The sequence below is a fragment of the Panicum virgatum genome, chromosome 3K (assembly GCF_016808335.1).
Source record: "Panicum virgatum strain AP13 chromosome 3K, P.virgatum_v5, whole genome shotgun sequence".
Taxonomy (NCBI): Eukaryota; Viridiplantae; Streptophyta; class Magnoliopsida; order Poales; family Poaceae; genus Panicum; species Panicum virgatum.
The window spans coordinates 18,900,241-18,922,168 of NC_053138.1; the positions used below are offsets into that span (position 1 = coordinate 18,900,241).

Consider the following 21,928-nt stretch of genomic DNA (forward strand, 5'->3'; position numbering starts at 1 on the left):
TTTGTTTTGCCTTTTTGTATGACGAAAAATATTAGAACGCTAACATTGTCCGGTTTAGTTGCACAGCACATAAAGTGGCATATGGCAGGCACTCAACTTTCTCTTATACGGTTCGTGTGGTGAGTAGTGTAAGAACAAAAATCTGGACAAAAAATTTCATGGGACTGTTCATTTAAAATTTTGGCAGCAGCGAATATTACCGAGGTTTTTTTTAGTGAAGGTTATTGAATGTTAATTATTACATAGAGGAAGCATGTTCTTGGTCATTGTCATATCAATACCTAGATTGATATCCACCGCTAAGAAATCTTGCTATTATTGTCCAAACAAAGTACTTGTTACGCACTACGAAATTGAGTAATATGTAATCAACGAAAAAAACACAGCATATCAAGATTTGAGCTGTCTCCAAAAGTAGGCCTAAGATAATCAACTTTTATCCCCCTCCGTTGAAGCAACCATACACACGATAAGGTTCGGGCCTTTGGGGAGACGATTATGCATCGTCTTCCAGTTCAATCATGATATCTGACAGCATCGCGCGGAGATATATCTATCCTTTTCCAAAGATCTCCACACATATATGGTTGTCGTGGCAAATGTGTGATAAACCCTAGTATATGTAGGGGATGTGGAAAAAAAAAGGAAAAAAACATGCATGTGGAAAATTAAGAGACAGATAGGTGCGTGCAGCAAACGCGGATGCATGATGTGAACCACTCCGAAATTCGATCTGACGCCACTGACGCACCTATGTGACGCTTCCTCAAGATAGCTTGGAGATGGCATTGCTTACTGCTTAGAGCCAGAAAACCGTCACCGATGGTGTCCTCTCCCCGTGTGTGTATAAACAGCTACTAGCTAGTAATTTGTAGCGCCGAGCTTTTGTTCGACAGCACCTCTTATCCGCGCAGCAAGTTGCCCGGAGGGAATATTTGCAGCCCGTCCTCGACGGATCGGCGCCTGTTTATCCGATCCGGAGCACCGCCCGGGCCGCGGCCGCCGACGTGGACGCGGGAGCTAGGCGCGAGCCCGCGCCGGCGCCCCGCCCCGGATCCGGATTCCCCCCATCGCGCCCCGCCCCATCGCCCTCAGCGGTCGCGCCCATGGCCACCCCCACCCCACGCACGCCGCGCAGCGCAGCGCAAAGCTGCCAGCCCGCGGGCTCCCTGCCCCGATCAGCTCAGGCCGCCGCGATCAGATCGTCCCCGGGGCCGGTATATTCCCCGTCCCCGTATTCGTATATTGTCCGATCGCCCTTTTCCGCCTGCGATGCGATGGGAATGGCGCGCGCGGGTGGGTTTCACGGGGGGAGACCGCCAGAGCGGTACGCGTCCTCCTCCTTATCTGATCGCGGGGGGACGATTCGTATCAGGGCGCACAGGGGAATGGGACGGTCCGGATGCGTGCACGCGCGCGCGGAATCGGGTTCCGCTTCTTTTTTCTTCTTTTTTTCCCTCCCAGCGGGCCGAGCCGGCCGGTGGCGCGCACGGCGGCCGTATGCCGAGGCGGCGGCAGTGCAAGTTGCGCTGGGGGCAAGGCATGGCGAGGGGAGCGTGGCCATGCGCTGCGCGCATCGGTCGGCCGGCCCAGTGGCTGGGCTGGCCGCTGGCATGCGTGGCTTTCCGGGGCGGAGGGGATTTCGGTGGTCGTGTCCGCCGTGGATTCCCCGGGGAGCGCGACGTGTGGGGGCGTACGGGCCGTGGCCAGTGGCTGCCGCCCGTGCTGCCCTGCCCGTAGGCCGTAGTGCGGTGTGCGTGCGCTGCGACCTCACCGCCGCGTAATAGGAGCGGGGAATATGTGCCCTCGGCCCCCCCTGCTTTCTCGCCCCGCTCCCTTTCGGATGAGCTCTGCAATCTTCGTGCGGGTTTATTCCCTAAAATAATCCGCTTCGCCATCGGCAAATATTCCGCCGCCTCGTTGCCTGTATGTCTCGCAAGTGCTGCCGCTACTTGTGCCCGGCACCGAACAGTGCCGGCCCGGCCGATAGGCACCGGCAGAGCCTGCTGGATCGCCCGAAACGGCAAAAATGGAAGATGCAGGTGTGCAAAAACATTTTTGTTCGAAAAAAAGGAGCCAAATGTGGACGCATCTTGCAGGATAAAAAGGAGCTAGCTAGCGGATAAACCCGGACGGCGACGACGACAGCCAGGGATGGACGACGAAAGGTGCCACTCTGTTTTTATCTTCCTGCGCGCTACGCCGTGGCCGTACCAATTTCTCAATTTTGTATGCCGGAAATGGCCACTTGCGTTCTAGTTAATCGAAGGAGTACAAAGGCGGGCGGGTGCACCGGGTTCCCAAGCTTTCCTCATGTGCGGCCTTTGCATTGTGTTTCCATCAACGCAAAAGGCGAGCGAATGGAAGAACACAATCGGATGCAACTAACAGGAGATTTTTTTTTTCTCTTCAAATGCGGTTGACGGTTTGCTCGGACGACCCAAATCCGGCTCAACGCTCAAGTGCCGCATTCGGTTCCTGCCGAGGAGATAAAATACTGGTCGTGGGCCCAAAAGCGTGTGGAATAAGCGTGGTATACAAGCAGTTCACCTCAGCTCATAAATTAAATTCCTAGAAATAATATAAAAAACGGAGCATGATACCAGCCAGCTGAACTTTCAAACTTAGTAGTTAAAGTAGTAAAGTGGCCTATATACTTCAGAAAGATCAGGCCACTTTACTGGTCAATCTTTGGTGCTCCTATATTTTAGTTGAATCCGGTAAAAGTGACAAGATACCAAATATACATGAACAAACTATACAGAACATTTACATGTACAGTTGCATGTCGTTCTTGTTCTCCATTGCAATCCATCCTAGCAGAGTAGCATGCAGTAAGCAACAGTATAAAAAAAATGAACTGCAGATGACCGTTTGCCCATGCGAGGGATCAGATGAGCTGAGCGACAAATCGGCACCTGAGGCCTGCTAATGGCGGCATGGTGAGGGACATGTCGAGGCATGCCCCTGCGGTGCTCCCGAGTCCCGAAGGAGCGCCACCGTTTCGGCCTGGAGTATGATGGTTCCAGCGCGCTGCGCGCCCCGACGGAAACGAGATCCTCTGGAGGTGGAATCAACGAGAACTTGTCCGATTCAGAGCGAACGGACGAGATCGTGTGCTACAGTAAGGAACAGTACCGGTGTGGACAGTACCCCCGGGCTCTGCTGCTACAGTACTTCGTCGGGTGATACAGTCATACACCGGAATACTGTAGCACTAGACTCATTTGCTGTTCACATCCGTCTACTCGTAGAGGATCCGGTTCCGCCCCGACGGCGTAGGCCAGAGCGAGCCGTCCCCCAAGCCAAAACGACCTGCCCCGCCGGGGGGGGGGGGGGGGGGGGGGGTGCCTAGTGCTCTAACCACGATGGCTCCGGGGCCTGTCGGCCGGGGGGCGCGCACATCTCCACGACCCGCGGATTTTGGGTCGCAGACAGGATCGCCGCTCGCGATCGGCGTCGATATCGCCCATCGGTCACCCAGCCCCAGCCCCAACGTGGAGCACGCACGCGCGCGCACTCGCCCGCTCCTTGACTTACACTATAGGATCTGTTTGGAGCATTTATTCCAATTTCGGTTTAACCTATTTTACACAAATTGATGCACTATAATAGTATAAGCTGTTTTGCAAACCCGTACTAAAATGAAGTAGAATTGGATAAAATTAGTTTTTTTAACAGCTTGAGCTTTACTAGTGAAACTGTTTTGTGAAAAAAAACTCTTCCAAATTAAACAGACCCTTAATTAGATGTGTGTCCTCAAAATAATTACTCCCTTCATTCTACGTATCTAGATAAATTAAATAATTTATTATTTGAAACTGATGGAGTAAATAAACTCTGAGCATAACAAACAGGGGCGGAGCCAGGAATTTATTTTTTTCATTATTAGGGGGCCAACCATATTAATTTATATAAAAAATTAATCAAATTTCAAATTTATAATGCAAAATTGGGAACCATATGGGGCCAGGCCCTGCCCCCCCCAGCTACGCCCCTGATAACAAAGGCCTTGTATTAATCGATGGAGAGCGAGTGCCCGAAGGGTTAACTTTTGCACTGCACACTCCCGAAGGGTTAATTTTTGCACTGCATTGCTGATGTGCTAGGCGTGAGGGCATAGGGGATAACTACTACTAGTAGACTGCTCCTCTCAGCCAGCGCACTACGCTCCAATGGGGGACGCATGGCAGCCAGCATGCGTCAGCGTCGCGGATCTTTGGCCCAATAAAGTACGTGGAACGTGCATGCGTTTAGTTGCAAACAGCGAAGAGGCTAGCTAGCTAATTGCGAGTATCGCAGTACTCCACTGAGGAGCCGCGCGCGCTGACCCTGCCGCCACGCCAGGCCGGCCGGCGGCAGCGCCGTGCCCGTCGCCCGCACGCCAGCCGGCCGTGACTGGCCTGGCCTGGCCTAGCTCGATCGCGCGCGTAAAGGCGGCGGCAGCTAGCTGATGCTTGCGTACGTCGCGCGCGCTGGAGGAGATAAAGGAGGAGGAGGAGAGCCCCGCGCATAAGATATTCAGGATCCGGGCGAGACCACACCAGGGGCAGGGGGCTTTGGGGAAAAGGCGGCCAGTGAAGTCGAGAACAAAATGTCGTAAAGCAAGCAAGCCGGGGAGAGGGCGCTACTACTGGCTCCCCGCCCTCGCCTCCGCGAATCAAAACGGCTTTGTGGAAAGGCCAGCAGGGGAAAGCAACAATGATGACCGGCTTTTTTTGCAAAAAAAGGAAAATAAAATCCTTTTAGCAGCGTCTGACGACTAAGCACCCGTATATTGTGTGTACTCGATGTCGACTGGTATATAAAGTATAAACTACCGTGGCTACATACAATACTGTTCATGCCATGCATGTATATATTTACAAACTTGTTTCTGTTTTTTTTTCGTTGCTCTCCCCCCTTTTTTTCTTGCCATGCAGCCATGCATTCATGCATGTCTAGTTTACTGGACAAGGGTGATGAGGTCATGACTCATGAAGCATGGATCGATGACCCGGCAAAAACTTAGCACCCAAGGAATTAGAGAGGTGACACCAACGATCCTCTTTTCCAAATGTGTAGCCCGTCCCCCTTTAGATTACTCGGATAGGATTATTATTGCAGGGAAAGGCGCGCGAGAAGGGAATTGCACACCACTAGGAGTACTCGCTAATTTAAAGGGGGCAGCCAGCTTTGGAAGCATCCACAGAACCGGCCCGGCCGGGGCATCCAAAAGATGGCGACCAAGGGCTACGGCGATTGGATGCCCTAGGCCTTTAGTCACGTTCAGAGGCCATGTTTTTAAAGCGCTTGTTTTTGCCCTAAGCAAAAGGCACCTCACCACCTAAGCACGCAGCATTGTCAACGTAACAAAGCACGATCCCTGGGCTGGGTTAGCTAATCGAATCATATTTATTTATATATTTATATATTTATATGTACTGTCTTCCAAGGTAAGACCGCAAGTAACGAATTCATGACGACCGACCGCATCCGTATCATCATCGATTGTTCTATAATTATTAATTCAACGCGCGCATCGATCAGGGTCAAGCACACTACTGGCGCGGCGGGGCATCAACCGTAGTGGCCAAACTGGTAGTGGCAGCTAGCTCGGCAAGCAAGCTTAGCTTTCTCGCTGCTGCTGCTAGCTTAAAATATCTTTGCCGAGATATTGAGCTGTACTGCAGATAGATTGCTAGCAAGGTGATCGAAGCATCTGAGCGACGATATGTTATTGTGGTGGGCAATTGGCATCTGAACACAGCATTCAGCAGAGTTCTTGCACGGCTGCCTACTGGTTCATGAAAGTTGAGTGGAACATATTTATAAATATATATAAATAATACATATAGGGACTGAGTAAATCGTACTACTACTTGCCTGTGATGAAATTTGGACAAAAAACCCCACCGAGTCAGAATCAGACGCGGATGCACGCCACCTGTTGCTTTCCACGAACGCATAGAGCAGCTTCTCTGGTTAGCGCCAGCAAAGATCGGCATGTAGCTCTAACCTGACTGCAGTAATAAACAATATATAGTAAAGTGCATTATTGTTTAATTAATGCTTATATACACTACACGTACGATAGCAGCACATCATCAGTCATCAGTGTGCACAGGTGTCAGCCCTAGGTTGCAAGCCACCGAAAGGACAAAGGAGCCAGCAGCTAGCGAGGCACAATATCCAGATGAAATTGCGTCGCGTGATCCGTTCCGAAAAGGGCTGCAGCACTGCACTGCTGATGGATCTCTCCACCGAAAAGGGGCAAGATTTCACCCGGCTTTTTTTTCACCACCTCGCCGTGCCTAGGGTAAGAATATATATATATATATATATATATATATATATATATATATATATATATGTATGTATGTATGTATGTATGTATGTATGTATGTATGTATGTATGTATGTATGTATGTATGTATGTATGTGCGAGGCTACGAGGCCGGCCGCTGGCGGCCAGCAGGCTTTATTGTTACATGATCCTTCGCACCCACACCGGCATCTCGTGAGGTGATGGATCGGCTGTTGGGTCTGCTCTTTCTGGGATTTCAACCCGACACATGGATCTCACCCCAGATTTGCAGCGCCTTTCCATCCTTGGATTTTATCTTGTATTTTTTTACCCCACGGGATGATGATCGAGAGCTAGAAATGCTGCTGCAATGACTAGTCAGAAAAATATCTGCTCTTCCTGCAGGCCCGCGCCCCCACTCGCGCCACTGCACCTCGTTTTGACCGGCATCATCCATATGCTAATAATTTTGTCATGCTAACTAGCTTAAGAAATCTCTGTTAGTGGGAAGCATGACTGCTGCTCGCTAGCTACAAGAACCTTCAGACCAGGCCACTCGTTTTACTGGCGGCGCTGGATGTGGATCGAACCTTCAGCCTCTCTGAAACCAAGTACAGTATTCGCCTTCAGCCTCTCTGAAACCAAAATAATCTATAACTGCTGTCAACAATATAATAGAAAACCGATGGATGCCCGCGCGTCCAGGTCCAGTACATCCGACTTCCTAGCTAGCTGCTTTTGTTGCTGGGATGCAACTGCTGAGAATATTGCCCGGCCTAACGACTCTACCGGAAAAAGACTAACGATTCCAAAGCTGAGTGCGGCATAGCCAATCAAAAGATGAGGGGAATAACTGCCAAGAATGTAAGTGGCTGCTGTTAGCAATCTAAAGCGAAGGGACCTCACCATAATAATGGAATGTCACAGTCACGCTGTCCATAGTCCATACCGGTCAACTAGATCAGGTCATTCATATCGTGCCAAGTACTTACCGCATCAAATACTGACAGTGTTGAAAATGATAGGCAGACATCTACAAATTTTTCTTACTATATTTTGCAGCACATTCTATCAGACAATCACACAACTAATAGCATATGATCCAAAACTAAATGTCAATTAAGCATCACTGCGTATATGCCACTCCAATACCAAGCTAGGTTATGAAATGGTTAAGAAGGGGGCAGACGTCCCTCAGCGACGTTAAGTAAGTAAAAAAATATCAAGTTATCAACAACAATTCAATCACAAACTGTGATATTATGTTATCTCAAAGTAATTTAAAAAACTTCTTTCGCCGACTTCCTTCGACTCCATACCTAACTAGGAAAAAGTGGGACCGAGCCGTAGCTCGGGTGGCGAGACCTCCGGGTGTGGAGGCCGCCGGTCACGGTTCGAGCGCGCTCGAACTCGTGATTTTCCCACCGGAACAGTAGTTCCCTGTTGTATATGTTAGAAATCTAGGCAATTTTCGGTATATTTTAATTCCAAAATTAGATGTATAAACTAGCAATATTTCTATGACTTTAAGGAGTAAAAGTAAACATGTGAACATGTTTATACTTATCACACATATAAGCATAAACAATATAAATAACCAAAGTTTTAGGGAGTACCCTAAAGCGGGGCCGTTGCCGGAGGCATTGGCTGCGCTGTTACCAACTGGAGTAGACATCTACTCGGTTGGCCTCAGTCGAAATAGTCGAACTAAATCGGTGCAGGAAGATGTTCGCAGTGCAGTCCCACGAACGGTCACCAAGATGTAGTCGACGTAGTCGTTCGGCCACCAGAATGTAGTCGACGTAGTTGTTCGGCTCGTCCACCAGGAAGTAGTCGTACAATCGGGCAAAGCCTTAGTATTTTTGAGCAGTCACGCTAAAGCGTTACCCAAAAACCTGATTGCCCGCCTATCCCGTGCAGGATCTCAAGGCGAGCAAGGTTTCGGAGGCCTGCTCACGCTAATTCTGTGCGCGCAGAGATTAGCGTTGGGGAACTCAGTTGTTGCAACTGGAGAGGGAGAAGAGAGGAGCCGAGTTGCCTCAGTGCTCTGGTGCAGGATGGATGAGGGGCATGGCACTCCTTATATAGTGACTCAGGTGCTCAGGTTCGTTGAACCTGGACACCATCAGAGTCATTTAGGTGATGCGGTTATGGCCATTAATTACAGATTTAATTGCACGTTTAATCGCACGATTAATTGTTGTCAACGGCAAAATAGCCATCACATCACACCGCGCCGCGCCGCGCCGCGCCGCACCGCCCGTCCGGCCGGCCGCGCCGCGCCGCGCCTCGCCTCGCCTCGCCTCGGCCTCGGCCTCGGCCACGGCCACGGCCACGGCCACGGCCACGGCCACGGCCACGGCCACGGCCACGGCCCGGCCCGGCCCGGCTCGGCGAGGCGAGCGAGCGCGCGCGCGCGTGTGGTTCACCGTCCTCCTCTTACCGGCTTCACAAGTGGTGTACAAGAAGTCCACCTTTTAAGTCGGTTGAGATCCTCCTCAATTCCCGGTACGGAATTAAACATTGATTCCCTAGCATTAATAGTGGGCTTTAAATTCTTTTATTGCTTTAGAATAAATGGGCCAAGCCCATTACTCCAACAATCCCCACCAAGAAATTCAAGCCACACTAGAAATACCCTCATTCTCTCTTTGATATACCAGTATTCGACAGAGACTGTTAAGTTGAACTTCCATCTAGGACAAAGGCTACACTTATTCACAACTGTGCAATGGACTATGCCTTGAATTGCCAGTTTTGTGCAAACAAGTTTGACCAGAGCCCTACACTGGTACTAGGCTGCAAAAGCATCCCCGCGGTTTGGAGCTTATAAGTCATACTCCAGGCCCTTCATGAGTTTCTAGAGAATACCCAATTCTCATAGACCATGACCAGTGGTCAAACTCATATAGGTGTGTTCCTTTCAGATGTTCTGTAGGACAACATCTTTTGTTTCAAGAAAACAACTCATTTGTTTAAAAGAAACCACCTGGCACACATTAAGGTATAGACCAACCTGCCATACAGATTAGAAGAGAAATGCACCTTATACACGGAATGAGCCCTTTTCACAAAGGTTCTCTTCTCACAGTCAGACTTTAGTTTTGTTTCACCATCCTAATTCACGGGATCTCCGATCACATAGGACAGGTTTCCACTATAGAATGACTCACGTGGGTCTCAAGCCCAATTCCATAGATGCATTGTCTATCACATTTCGTGAAAGACCCTTTGTAAACTGATCTGCCAGATTTTTAGCCGTCTGAACATAGTCCAGGGCTATAACTCCGGAGTTTCTCAATTTTCTGACAGATTTCAACCGCCTTTTCACATGTCTAGATGACTTCATGTTATCCTTTGAACTATTCACCTTGACAATTACCGTTTGATTGTCACAGTTCATTAGGATTGCCGGTAACGGTTTTTCAACTATCGGCAAGTCCATAAGGAGCTCACGAAGCCACTCAGCCTCAACAGTGGCGGTATCTAATGCTGTGAGTTCTGCTTCCATAGTTGACCTCGTTAAGATGGTCTGCTTGCAAGACTTCCAGGAAACAGCTCCACCACCAAGTGTAAACACATATCCACTTGTGGCCTTTATCTCATCAGCATCAGAAATCCAATTTGAATCACTATACCCTTCTAGTACCCTTGGGTACCCGGTGTAGTGAATTCCATAGTTCATTGTCCCCTTCAGATAGCGCATTACTCTTTCAAGACCCTTCCAATGATCATCTCCCGGGTTTGAAACAAACCGGCTCAGTTTGCTTACAGCAAACGAGATATCAGGTCTTGTAGCGCTCGCTAAATACATTAATGAACCAATGATCTGAGAATATCTCAGCTGATCTCGCATTATCCTTTTGTTCTTTCTAAGAATTAAACTGGCATCATATGGTGTTGAGACAGGTTTATAGTCACTATAACCAAAGCGACTTAACACCTTCTCCACATAGTGAGACTGTGTAAGAATCACCCCACCATTGATCTCTTTTACCAGCTTTATATTAAGGATAACATCAGCTTCTCCCAGATCCTTCATCTCAAAATTTTGAGATAAAAACTCTTTGACTTCCTTAATCACATTAAGGCTAGTGCCAAAGATCAGTATGTCATCCACATACAAGCACAAAATCACTCCTTCAGCCCCACCATAGCGATAGTACACACATCTGTCAGCTTCGTTCACAACAAAGCCGGCAGAGGTCAAAGTTCTATCAAACTTTTCATGCCACTGCTTAGGCGCTTGCTTGAGACCATATAAAGATTTTAACAACTTACAAACCATTCCTTCTTGACCCTTTGATACAAACCCATCCGGCTGATCCATATAGATCTCCTCTTCTAACTCTCCATTGAGGAAAGCCGTCTTAACGTCCATCTGATGAACGAGAAGACCATAAGAGGCTGCCAAGGAAAGTAACACTCGAATTGTGGTCAATCGGGCAACTGGTGAATAAGTGTCAAAGAAATCTTCTCCTTCTTTTTGTGTATAACCCTTGGCCACAAGCCTAGCCTTGTACTTTTCAATAGTACCATCTGGCCTAAGCTTTTTCTTGAACACCCACTTGCATCCAACCGGTTTACATCCATAAGGACGTTCAACGACCTCCCAGGTTCCATTAGACATAATAGAATCCATCTCACTCCTTACTGCTTCCTTCCAATAGTCAGCATCAGGAGATGAATATGCCTCTTCAATGGTTCTGGGTGTATCATCTATGAGGTATACAATGAAATCATCACCAAAAGACTTTACAGTCCTTTGTCTCTTGCTCTTTCTCGGAGCATCATTGTTATCCTCCTCAGAATTTTCTACAAGTGTATGTTCATTGTGTTCTATCGGCTCAGCAGAGCCATCATCCTTGATGAACTCTTGCCTAGATGAACTTGTTTCATCTCTCATGGGAAAAATGTTTTCAAAAAATGTAGCATCTCTGGACTCCATTATAGTACCAACATGCATGTCAGGTACTCCAGATTTCACTATTAAAAATCTATATCCAACGCTGTGAATAGCATAACCTAGAAAGATACAATCCACAGTTTTAGGTCCAAGCTTACGTTTCTTGGTTATTGGCACACTCACTTTTGCCAAACAACCCCATGTACGTAAGTATGACAGTGTTGGCCTTTTCTTCTCCCATTCCTCGAAAGGAGTTATCTCTTTATTCTTTGTAGGAACACGGTTTAGGACATGACATGCAGTCAATATAGCCTCACCCCACCATTCCTTGGAAAGTCCCGCTGTATCTAACATGGCGTTAACCAAATCCGTTAGAGTGCGGTTCTTTCTTTCGGCAACCCCATTTGACTGAGGTGAATAGGGAGGCGTCCTCTCATGAATAATACCATGTTCCTCGCAAAATAAAGTGAATAAATTTGAGAAATACTCGCCACCACGATCTGACCTAACTCTTTTGATCTTTCTCTCAAGTTGGTTTTCTACTTCAGCTTTATAGATTTTAAAGTAGTGTAAAGCTTCATCTTTTGACTTCAACAAATAGATGTAACAAAATCTAGTACTATCATCAATCAAAGTCATGAAATATTTTTTACCACCTTTTGTCAACACTCCATTCATTTCGCACAAATCGGAATGAATTAATTCTAAGGGTGCCAAGCTCCTTGCCTCCGCGGTCTTATGAGGCTTACGAGTTTGTTTTGATTCAACACATACATGACACTTAGAATTTTTGACAAAAGTGAACTTTGGAATTAAGCTCAAATTAGCTAAGCGCATCATACAACCAAAATTAACGTGACAAAGCCTCGAATGCCAAACATTTGTTTCATCAACGTTAATAACATTGTATGCAATTTTATTACAAACATCTGACAAAGAAAGACGGAACAAACCTCCGCTTTCATAACCTTTTCCAACAAAAGTACCAAACTTAGACAAGATACATTTATTGGACTCAAAGACTAATTTGAAACCATCTCTACACAGTAGAGAGCCGCTGACTAAATTCTTCTTGATGGTGGGGACATGCTGCACGTTCTTCAGCTGCACGGTCTTCCCCGAAGTAAACTTCAGATTTACCGTACCAACACCAAGAACACGCGCATGTGATCCGTTCCCCATCAGCAAGGAGGAAGTCCCGCCGGTCTGGTAAGAAGAGAACAAAGAAGCATCAGCACAAACATGAATATTAGCACCAGTATCAACCCACCACTCGGGTGAACCAAAGACTGAAAGAACAGTAGGTAATAAATTACCGTACCCCGAAGTTCCTCCAGGCTCGCTAATAACCATGTTGGCGGAGTTGTTGCCTTTGCGGTTCGGACACTTTGCAGCAAAGTGATCCGTACTAGCGCACACATAGCAAGCTCCCGTCTTCTTCTTCTTCTTAAAAGTGGTTGTCTTCTTAGTCTTTGGTTGGTTCTGCGGTGGCTTTTTCTTGTTCTTGTTGAAGTTGTTCTTCTGAACAAGATTGGCACTTGAAGCACCAACAACTCCTTTCCCACGTATGTCCTTTGCTCTCGCCTTCTCCTCAACATCAAGAGTCCCTATGAGTCCATCTATTGTGAACTCCTGTCTCTTGTGTTTTAGAGAAGTAGCAAAGTCCCTCCAAGAAGGTGGCAGCTTAGAGATTATACCTCCAGCCACAAACTTATTGGGTAACACACATGGGGACTCTTTGCTGCAATTTTTGAGATCTTTTGCCAGAGTATGTATTTCATGAGCCTGTTCCACTACAGAACGGTCTTCGACCATCCTGTACTCAAGGAACTGCTCCATGATATACAACTCACTCCCGGCGTCAGATACTCCATATTGAGCCTCAAGAGCATCCCACAAAGCTTTGCCAGTTGGCAGCCGGATATAAGAATCCACCAGGTTATCACCGAGAACACTAATGATCAAGCCTCGAAAGAGGATATCAGCCTCATCGAACGCACTCCCTTCCTCTGGAGAGAATTGTTCAGGCTTACCCTCTTTCACATGGATCACTCTCGATAGTGTTAACCACAGTATAAGCCGCTCTTGCCAACGTTTGTAATTTGAACCATCAAAAGGTGATGGTTTGATTGATGCAGCAAAGCTAGATACCGAAAGCCTATTAACAGAATCAGGTTTTTGGATTGTTAGAAATCTAGGCAATTTTCGGTATATTTTAATTCCAAAATTAGATGTATAAACTAGCAATATTTCTATGACTTTAAGGAGTAAAAGTAAACATGTGAACATGTTTATACTTATCACACATATAAGCATAAACAATATAAATAACCAAAGTTTTAGGGAGTACCCTAAAGCGGGGCCGTTGCCGGAGGCATTGGCTGCGCTGTTACCAACTGGAGTAGACATCTACTCGGTTGGCCTCAGTCGAAATAGTCGAACTAAATCGGTGCAGGAAGATGTTCGCAGTGCAGTCCCACGAACGGTCACCAAGATGTAGTCGACGTAGTCGTTCGGCCACCAGAATGTAGTCGACGTAGTTGTTCGGCTCGTCCACCAGGAAGTAGTCGTACAATCGGGCAAAGCCTTAGTATTTTTGAGCAGTCACGCTAAAGCGTTACCCAAAAACCTGAGTCACGCTAAGGTTTCGGAGGCCTGCTCACGCTAATTCTGTGCGCGCAGAGATTAGCGTTGGGGAACTCAGTTGTTGCAACTGGAGAGGGAGAAGAGAGGAGCCGAGTTGCCTCAGTGCTCTGGTGCAGGATGGATGAGGGGCATGGCACTCCTTATATAGTGACTCAGGTGCTCAGGTTCGTTGAACCTGGACACCATCAGAGTCATTTAGGTGATGCGGTTATGGCCATTAATTACAGATTTAATTGCACGTTTAATCGCACGATTAATTGTTGTCAACGGCAAAATAGCCATCACATCCCACCGCGCCGCGCCGCGCCTCGGCCTCGGCCTCGGCCTCGGCCTCGGCCACGGCCACGGCCACGGCCACGGCCACGGCCACGGCCCGGCCCGGCCCGGCCCGGCCCGGCCCGGCGAGGCGAGCGAGCGCGCGCGCGCGTGTGGTTCACCGTCCTCCTCTTACCGGCTTCACAAGTGGTGTACAAGAAGTCCACCTTTTAAGTCGGTTGAGATCCTCCTCAATTCCCGGTACGGAATTAAACATTGATTCCCTAGCATTAATAGTGGGCTTTAAATTCTTTTATTGCTTTAGAATAAATGGGCCAAGCCCATTACTCCAACAGTATAGTCTCCGCTTGGATGGATTCCAAGCGTTTGCCTCTCACGCGTGGTGCCACAAAGGGACTGCAACGCGCCCGTTGCCTACGGAGCCTTGGGGGTTTCCGGTGATTCCCAGAAGGACGCGGTCTTCATATCTGTGTGTAGTTGTAGGTCTGCTTGTACACGTGTGGTGTGAGTGTGGTGTGCGTGTGTAGGGTGGTGCGTGCGTGCGTGTATGAACAGATGCTACAGCTGTACCCAGATGAGAGACGTTCAAAAAAAACTAGGAAAAAGCACCAGTATAAAAAGAGCACACAGGCAAAAAGCCCGGGTTTCTCACAGCTTCCCCGCCCCGGTGCGTAGCGGTCGATCCGTCGACCTCGACCCGGCCGGCGGGCCCACGCCGCATGATGCCATCGCTTCGCTCTCTCCGTGTCCCCGGGCGTGACGTCACGCGGCGCCACACGGGCGCGCGCGCAACGCAACCACCGGAAAGCACCGCACCCAGCTCGCATGTGCCCTGCAATCTACGGAGGAACCAAATCCTCCTCGGTAGCCGCGCCGGCGTCCCCCGCATCCCCACTCGCCGGGGCCCACGCCACTGTCATGCACCCAGCCGCGCTGCTCCCCCCGCCCAGCAGCATGCCTTTTCTTTTCTCTCCGGTCGATCTCGCGAGATCTTACCCGGCCTTCGGCGGGCCGGCCGCGAGCACACGCCCACACACCTGCGCGCGCGGCTTTCCCTGCGCCCGCCCCCGCAGGCGAGGCAGCGCACGCTAGCATACAAGCCGCGCGGCACGCCATGCCCCAGCGGGCGATCGGAGCCTGCCGGGTTGTCACAGCCGCGAGATCTTCTCACGATCGAATCTAGCGCCCCCTCTCCTTTCTGGGGGCCTCGGCCAACTTGCAAAAGGAAAACGAGGGTGGTGTGTCGTCGCACCTGCTGGTACACCTCGCGTTTAGTGCAGCCCTTCTTTTTCTCCTGCACGTGCGGCCTCTTTAGATTATTATTTATTATATCCTCTTCGATCCATCCAGTTTTTCTCGCGAGCGAGAAGGCTTTGGTGTTCTTCTTCTTCCTCCTTTTTTTTCTTTCTCTAAAAAGTTTTGTGACGCAGAGAATTTTTTTTAAACGCGTCATTGTAAGGAATCGAACATGTGATCTCGGACAGTGCGCAGGCACTACACGGAGGTATGTGCATGCTGCATGGCTGGAGCCTGGAGGGCGTGTGGTTGTCAGCCCAGCCCCCGCCGGCCATGCAAGTTGTTCGGAGGGCAGTGGGCCAACGGCGCCGCGCCACGTACCGCGTGCGGCGACGTGCGTGGCAGACGATCGACCCGCCGGACATGATGGGCGTAGGAGTAGCTGCTAGGCAGCTAGTAGATCGCGGGATCGGCCCGTCGAACAATCTGTCGGGGGATTTCTAGGGCGCGCGGGCTTCGTTTGTCCCGGCCCGTTCCTCGTGGTCGCGGTGGAATGAAAATGAGTAGTAGGGCCAAACGTGCGGCTGCGCCCCGGGTATAGATGGTCAAATGGGCGGCACAGCACGACCCGGTCCAGGCACGTCTAGGCACGGCACGATTAGGCACGGTACGCCTGGGCACGAAAAGACTTTCGTGCCGTGCCGTGCCGCCCAGTGTGCCGGACTTGAGGCCCAGGCACGCACTAAACCCTTTCGGGCCGTGCCGTGCCGCCCGCCGGGCTCGTGCCGCCCAAGTGCCCAGGCACGAGGCTAGGCACTAAAATCGCAACATGACTCATTCAACAGATCAATTCATCTTGAGTAACAAAAAATGACAGAAATCAACAAAATATCAAGGATGAGCTGTTTTGTGCAATGGCTGCCTCATTAAAAACCTATCTAGGTAAAAACTCACACCTCGTGAGAAAACCCTAGATAGGAAAAAAGAGTACAGCCCAGCTCATTAAGTTCAAGTTCCAGTGTTAAGTTAACCTCATAGTCATGCAGTGCAAATAAACTATCCTATTACACAACAGCTTGTGCTGGAGTTTCATCAAGGTACTGATCTTCATAAACTGCCTGCAGGTCTCCATCCTCCACCATGTGCTGAGCTCTTTCATCTACAGCCTCCCAGTCTTTGATGCATGTGAGCATTTCTACCATCTCTGGCTTCAACTGACGCCTCCTCTCCTCTATGATCCTGCCAGTTAGACTAAAGGTAGATTCTGAAGAGATGGTAGAAACAGGCACAGTTAAAACATCCTTAGCTAAGATAGAAAGTACTGGATAAGACTGTTTGTGCTCATGCCCCCAGGTCAAGATGTTGAAATCATCATCAAATTGGTTGACAGTGTCACTATCTAGGTAGGCAGTAAGTTCAGAAGAAATACCATATGTACCACCAGTGCTTGCTGCTTGCAGCAAAGCACTTGCAGATGTCCTTCTACCAAGAGGAACAGTAAAAGAGCCACCAGCACCAACACTGCCAAGACCAGACCCAGGAGAAGTAGTAGAAGTAGAACCATCACCAAAGATCTTACCCCATTGAGCTTTTTTCTTACCAGTAGAAGTTTTATGTGTAGGCCTTGCCAATATAATAGAACCAAACTTGCTTTCATACTTGCCAAACATGTCAGACAGAGCAGCTCTCACAGAGGTAAAATAAGCATAATAGTCAGTACCAGTTAAACTAGAGAGCAGCCTGAGAGCATTGCTAAAACCTTTTATTTTAGCTCTAGGATCCATGATGAATGCAATGGAATAAAGCAGAGGTATGTCATTCCAATACTTAAGGTATTTAGATTTCATAGGAATTACCACCTCTCTAAGCATTCTGTCATTTTCATAATTTTTAAGTTGTCCAGCAATTTCAATGAGATTATGCAATATAAGTGGAGCAGTGGGATAGTAAACACCAGATAAGACAACAGTAGAATCATAAAATAGTTCAAGGAACTCTAGAATTTTTTCAGCAACATACCAATGTCCATCAGTTAAGAGATAAGGAGTACCTTCTGCTCTGGGGTACTGGGTTTGGATGAACACACCAAATGTTTGCTTGTGAGGAACAAGATGCTTAAGCATGAGATAGGTGGAGTTCCACCTCACATCCATGTCTAATTGAAATTTCCTAGGCCTCACACCCACAGCAATACAGTAGGACTTATAAGCAGCAATGCGTTGGTTAGAAGAGTTCACAAATGAAATAGCAGTCCTAAATGCTTCCAAGTAAGGTTTAAGCCTTTTCAAGCCAGACTTAACAATCAAATTAATTGTATGGCATGCACATCTCTGATGCAAGTATTCATCACCAATATAACCTCTAATTAAAGGTGTCAGTGCTTCCATAGCAGAGGCATTAGCAGAAGCATTATCTAGAGTGATAGAGAACACCTTATTAGTCAAGCCAAAGTCTGAGATCACAGTGTGCACACGCTCAGCAATGTTGTCACCACTGTGACTGACATCAATAAGGCTGAGACCCAACACTCTCTTTTCTAGTTGCCAATCAGAATTAACATAATGACAAACCACACTAAGGTAATCTTCCTTAGCATTACCAGACCATATATCAGAGGTAAGACCAACAGAGCTAACAGAATTAGAGCTTAAGTACTTCACAAGATCATCACGACGTTCACTAAAGTACTTGGCAATATCTCTAGTAGTGGTCTGCCTACTAACAGGAGTAAATCTAGGGTTATGAGCAATCTGAATGTACTCTTTAAACTCATTTGTTTCACCAAACCCTAGAGACAGATCAAGCTTTGCAATCAAACGGCACAATTGAGTACGAGCCACATCAGGACTGTACTCCCAGGAAACCACACTACCGTCAGCATCAAAACTAAGAATTGACTGAGCTCCAGACTTCTTTTTCTTACTACGGCAAGTTAGAAGATGCCGACTAAGATGGCCAGTGCCGCTACTAGAAAAGCCAGAAAGGATGGATTTGCAGTGAAGGCACTTGGCTCCATACCTGACGGTCTTACCATTGATCTGCTTGAAGAGCTTCTCGTACTCGTCCCACACCTTGGAGGTGCAGGGCCGTCCTCGCTTCTCGCCGGCGTGGCTGACATAGTCCGGCGCGGCACCGTCAGCTGCACCACCAGCGCCACCAGCGCCAGTATCAGCACCGGCACCAGCACCGGCACCTACACCAGCATCAGCACCCGCACCGGCACCACCAACACCAACACCAACGGGAGGGGGAGGGGGCATGATTACTTCCACATTACCACGCCGACCAAAAAGCTCCTCCCGTTCCTCCTCCATACCGTCCTCGTCGTCGCCCTCCAGGCCCATCATCCGCAACTCATCGTTGATGGTGTGGCCCTCGTCGTCGTCCATGGCCTGGAGGGCAGGCCGCACGCTAGGCCTTCGGCGCGTCACGACTTCGCGTCGGCCGGCAAAACCGAGGGAACCGAGCTGCCGGTTAGGGTCCAAAGACCCAGATCCAGCCCCCTCAGGTACCCCAACGGCTTTGCATCGGCCGAGCAACTGCGCAGAGAGGTCAAAAATATCAGAACAGGAGAAAGAAATCAAAAAAACTGAAAAAAAACATGTTAGGGTTTAGGGACTTACCAGATCCGGAGCACCAAGGACGCCGGCGAGATCGAGGACGGCCGGATCTACGAGATTTATAGAGGGAGGACTGTGTTTGGGGACGGATTTGAGTTGAGAAAGCGAGTCGACCGGTGAAGATGCAAAAGTAGGCAGGAAAACAAAGAGAAGAGGGTAGAGTGGACGGCCAACGGCGGCGAGCCGGCGACCGGAGTTGGAGAAGACGGTCAGATCGAGACGGAGACGGGAGGGGAGCGGAGAGGCTCGATCTAGGGTTAGGGTTAGGCGAGGCTGCGAGGGGAGCGGAGAGGCCGAGAGGGGTCGGGGCGGGCGGGGCGGGCGAATGGAGGCCGGGGCGAGCGAATGGAGGCCGGCGCCATTTACATACCCGCTCCGCTGGGCTGGGCCGGCAGCGCCTCCAACGGCTCTTTTGCTGGGCCGATCGGGCCGGCTTTTTCGGGCCGTGCTTGGACGTGTCCATGGGCCAGGATTGAGGCCCAAGCACGGCCCGGCTATCGTGCCCGTGCCGGCCCGAGCCCAATTATATTCGGGCCCGTGCCGTGCTCGGGTCAGGCTAATATGGACCGGGCTTCGGGCCCCCATGGGTATCGGGCCAAATGGCCATCTATAGCCCCGGGGAATGTGGCGCGGCCTCGGCTCCGTAATCGCGCTGCGGCGGCTTTGACGCCCGGAAAGGCCTCGTGCTACACCGCGCGCGCGCACTGCCCGGGCGCGGTGTGCGTGTGTGGCTGGGTGGCGAGCGAGCGAGCGCTGCGCGTCACTGCCACGGCTAGCTGACCGGCACCGTCGTCCACGAAATGTCGTGCGCTGTGGTGTGTGGTCTCCTGGGCATTGACGCCTTGTGGGCTACAGCTTTGTTCGCCGGCGACGTGCGTGGCAGACGATCGACCGGACGGACATTGTGTCAACGGCGAGTCGTGGGGCGCGACCGCGACTGGCCTACGTCGTACGCGTATTTCTGTGGAAGGAAGGAAGTCGCACGTGGGCCTGTAGTTCCACTTAACGAAAGGAAACGATTACGCAATTACGTATGGGCCACATTCTCTCTCTCTCTGGAAGAAACTACTCTCTCCGTTCCAAATTATAAGTCATCCCAACAATTTTGGAGAGTCAATATTTTTCAAATTTGACCAAATTTATACACCAAGATAATAACATTTACGATACCAATTAAATATCATTAGATTCTTTGTTAGTTATATTTTAATAGTATACATATTTGATGTCATAAATCTTTAAGTTTCTCTCTATACTTTTGGTCAAACTTTGAGATGGTTTGACTCTCCAAGATTTTTGGAATGACTTGTAATTTAGAACGGATGGAGTACATAGGAAAGAAAACGTGCGTCGTGGATCGCGATAAATATTTTGTTCGGATCTGCTAGGATAGCGCGGGGTGCTCGCACGAGCCACCTCGTGCAGTTGAATGATCTAGGTCGCTTTCGTGACAAATATTTTGTTCGGATCTGCTCGGATCGTGTCTTCCCATTCTCTTCCCTTTGAGCTGCTGGGATTTTTTTTTTATACTAGATTTATGCCCGTGCTTGCTACGGGCGCAAAAAAAATTCTACTACAGCACAAAGATTGATATCCCAAAATAGTGAAAATTATCTAACCATACTATATGAAGTATAAATTATACCATAAAATAGTTCATTCAAATGTACCATAAATCATAAAAGGAGATAATTAACAAAAATTCCAGACATGAATCACTGACTAATAAAACAGTCTATTTAATATCTTCTCCTGTGATGCATCTAAAATAGTGTTTCACGTTAGTAGGGAGTAGTTTCTGGTATGCATTCGCCTCGGATGCTAGTATATCAACAACCAAGAAGCTCCGTTGCATTGCTCTCCAATCCTGTGCAAAAGTCATTTATATTACGAATTTGTAGAAAACGGTAAAAGGATTATTACGGCGATCATATCCGATGCCCCCCCCCCATGTACACTTCAAGTTTTTTGGAGAAATTGAAAAAGGCACCATATATCCACTAAATTCAGGTAAAAAAAACTTCAAAGAGCAGAGAAACTAAAAAAACAGGACATGAATCTAAAAAAATGATTATTACAGAAAAATGCCAAATAAGAAAAGCCTCATAGACTCATCATTCGGTAAATTAGCAGAATGAATATAACGAATTAGAAGTACGTGTGTGAATTTAACCTAAAGTAACTAATTTGACGCCACAACAATCAACCAGCATTTACCTAAACTTTGCATGCCTTGTTTGAGTATATAATTAAGAAACAACGTTGTGGACCACATTCACGGGCTTACCTACTGAGCGAGCTTCCTCGTCGGCGACAGAACGAGGCACCGCGGCACGGCAGTACCAGCGTTCCACTCCTTACTGAGCTTCCTCTGCAGTTAACCCAATATGCAAACGCCAAGTTGAGAAAGCCAACTGGAATATAATTAGATTGGATCACCCAAATGAATAGCAGGCTCACGGCAGCACCAATATTATCATGAGCACATCAAAGCATGGCATCGATCACCTGCACAGTGGTGTCTGTTAGGAATATCAAGGCCCATAAGGCCCATATATCTATCCACTTCATATGTACTCAGCAGAGCTTGTGGTTAACAGCCACACGCTCTAACCAACTGAGCTAGTCCAGCTTTTCCCATTAAATATTTAGGCATCCCACTCGGTCTACGAAAATTAAGCAAGTCAGATTTTCAATCTTTGATCGACAAGGTTGCCAACCGTTTGCCTACATGGAAAGCGGGCCTCATGAATAGAGCCGGCCGAACAGTGTTGATTAAGAGTACTCTATCTGCAATACCCACACACACTGCTGTTGCGCTCAACCTTTCCTCATGGGCGATTAGTTGTATCGACGGTATCAGACGGGGTTTTCTCTGGAGAGGTGCCCAAGCAGAAAAGGAGGCCATTGTTTGTTGGCGTGGCCCAGAGTATGTTGCCCGTCCGATTTGGGAGGTTT

At 48.6% G+C, this 21,928-nt stretch overlaps 2 long non-coding RNA genes across 3 annotated transcripts; one reads left to right on the forward strand and one right to left on the reverse strand.

Moving 5' to 3' along the window:
* Nucleotides 1-7,627: 7,627 nt before the first annotated feature.
* On the forward strand, nt 7,628-14,711 carry LOC120701289. Its single transcript, XR_005686027.1, has 2 exons — nt 7,628-7,737; nt 14,455-14,711. It is a non-coding gene; the product is annotated as an uncharacterized LOC120701289 (long non-coding RNA).
* Nucleotides 14,712-20,571: 5,860 nt separating this feature from the next.
* LOC120698106 lies at nt 20,572-21,493 on the reverse strand. Of its 2 annotated transcripts, XR_005684716.1 has the most exons (3): nt 21,479-21,493; nt 21,258-21,384; nt 20,572-20,837 (listed from the first exon to the last, which is right to left on the reverse strand). It is a non-coding gene; the product is annotated as an uncharacterized LOC120698106 (long non-coding RNA). The 2 variants fall into 2 exon arrangements; XR_005684715.1 differs by having other exon boundaries at nt 21,258-21,491.
* Between the last annotated feature and the right edge of the window lie 435 nt (nt 21,494-21,928).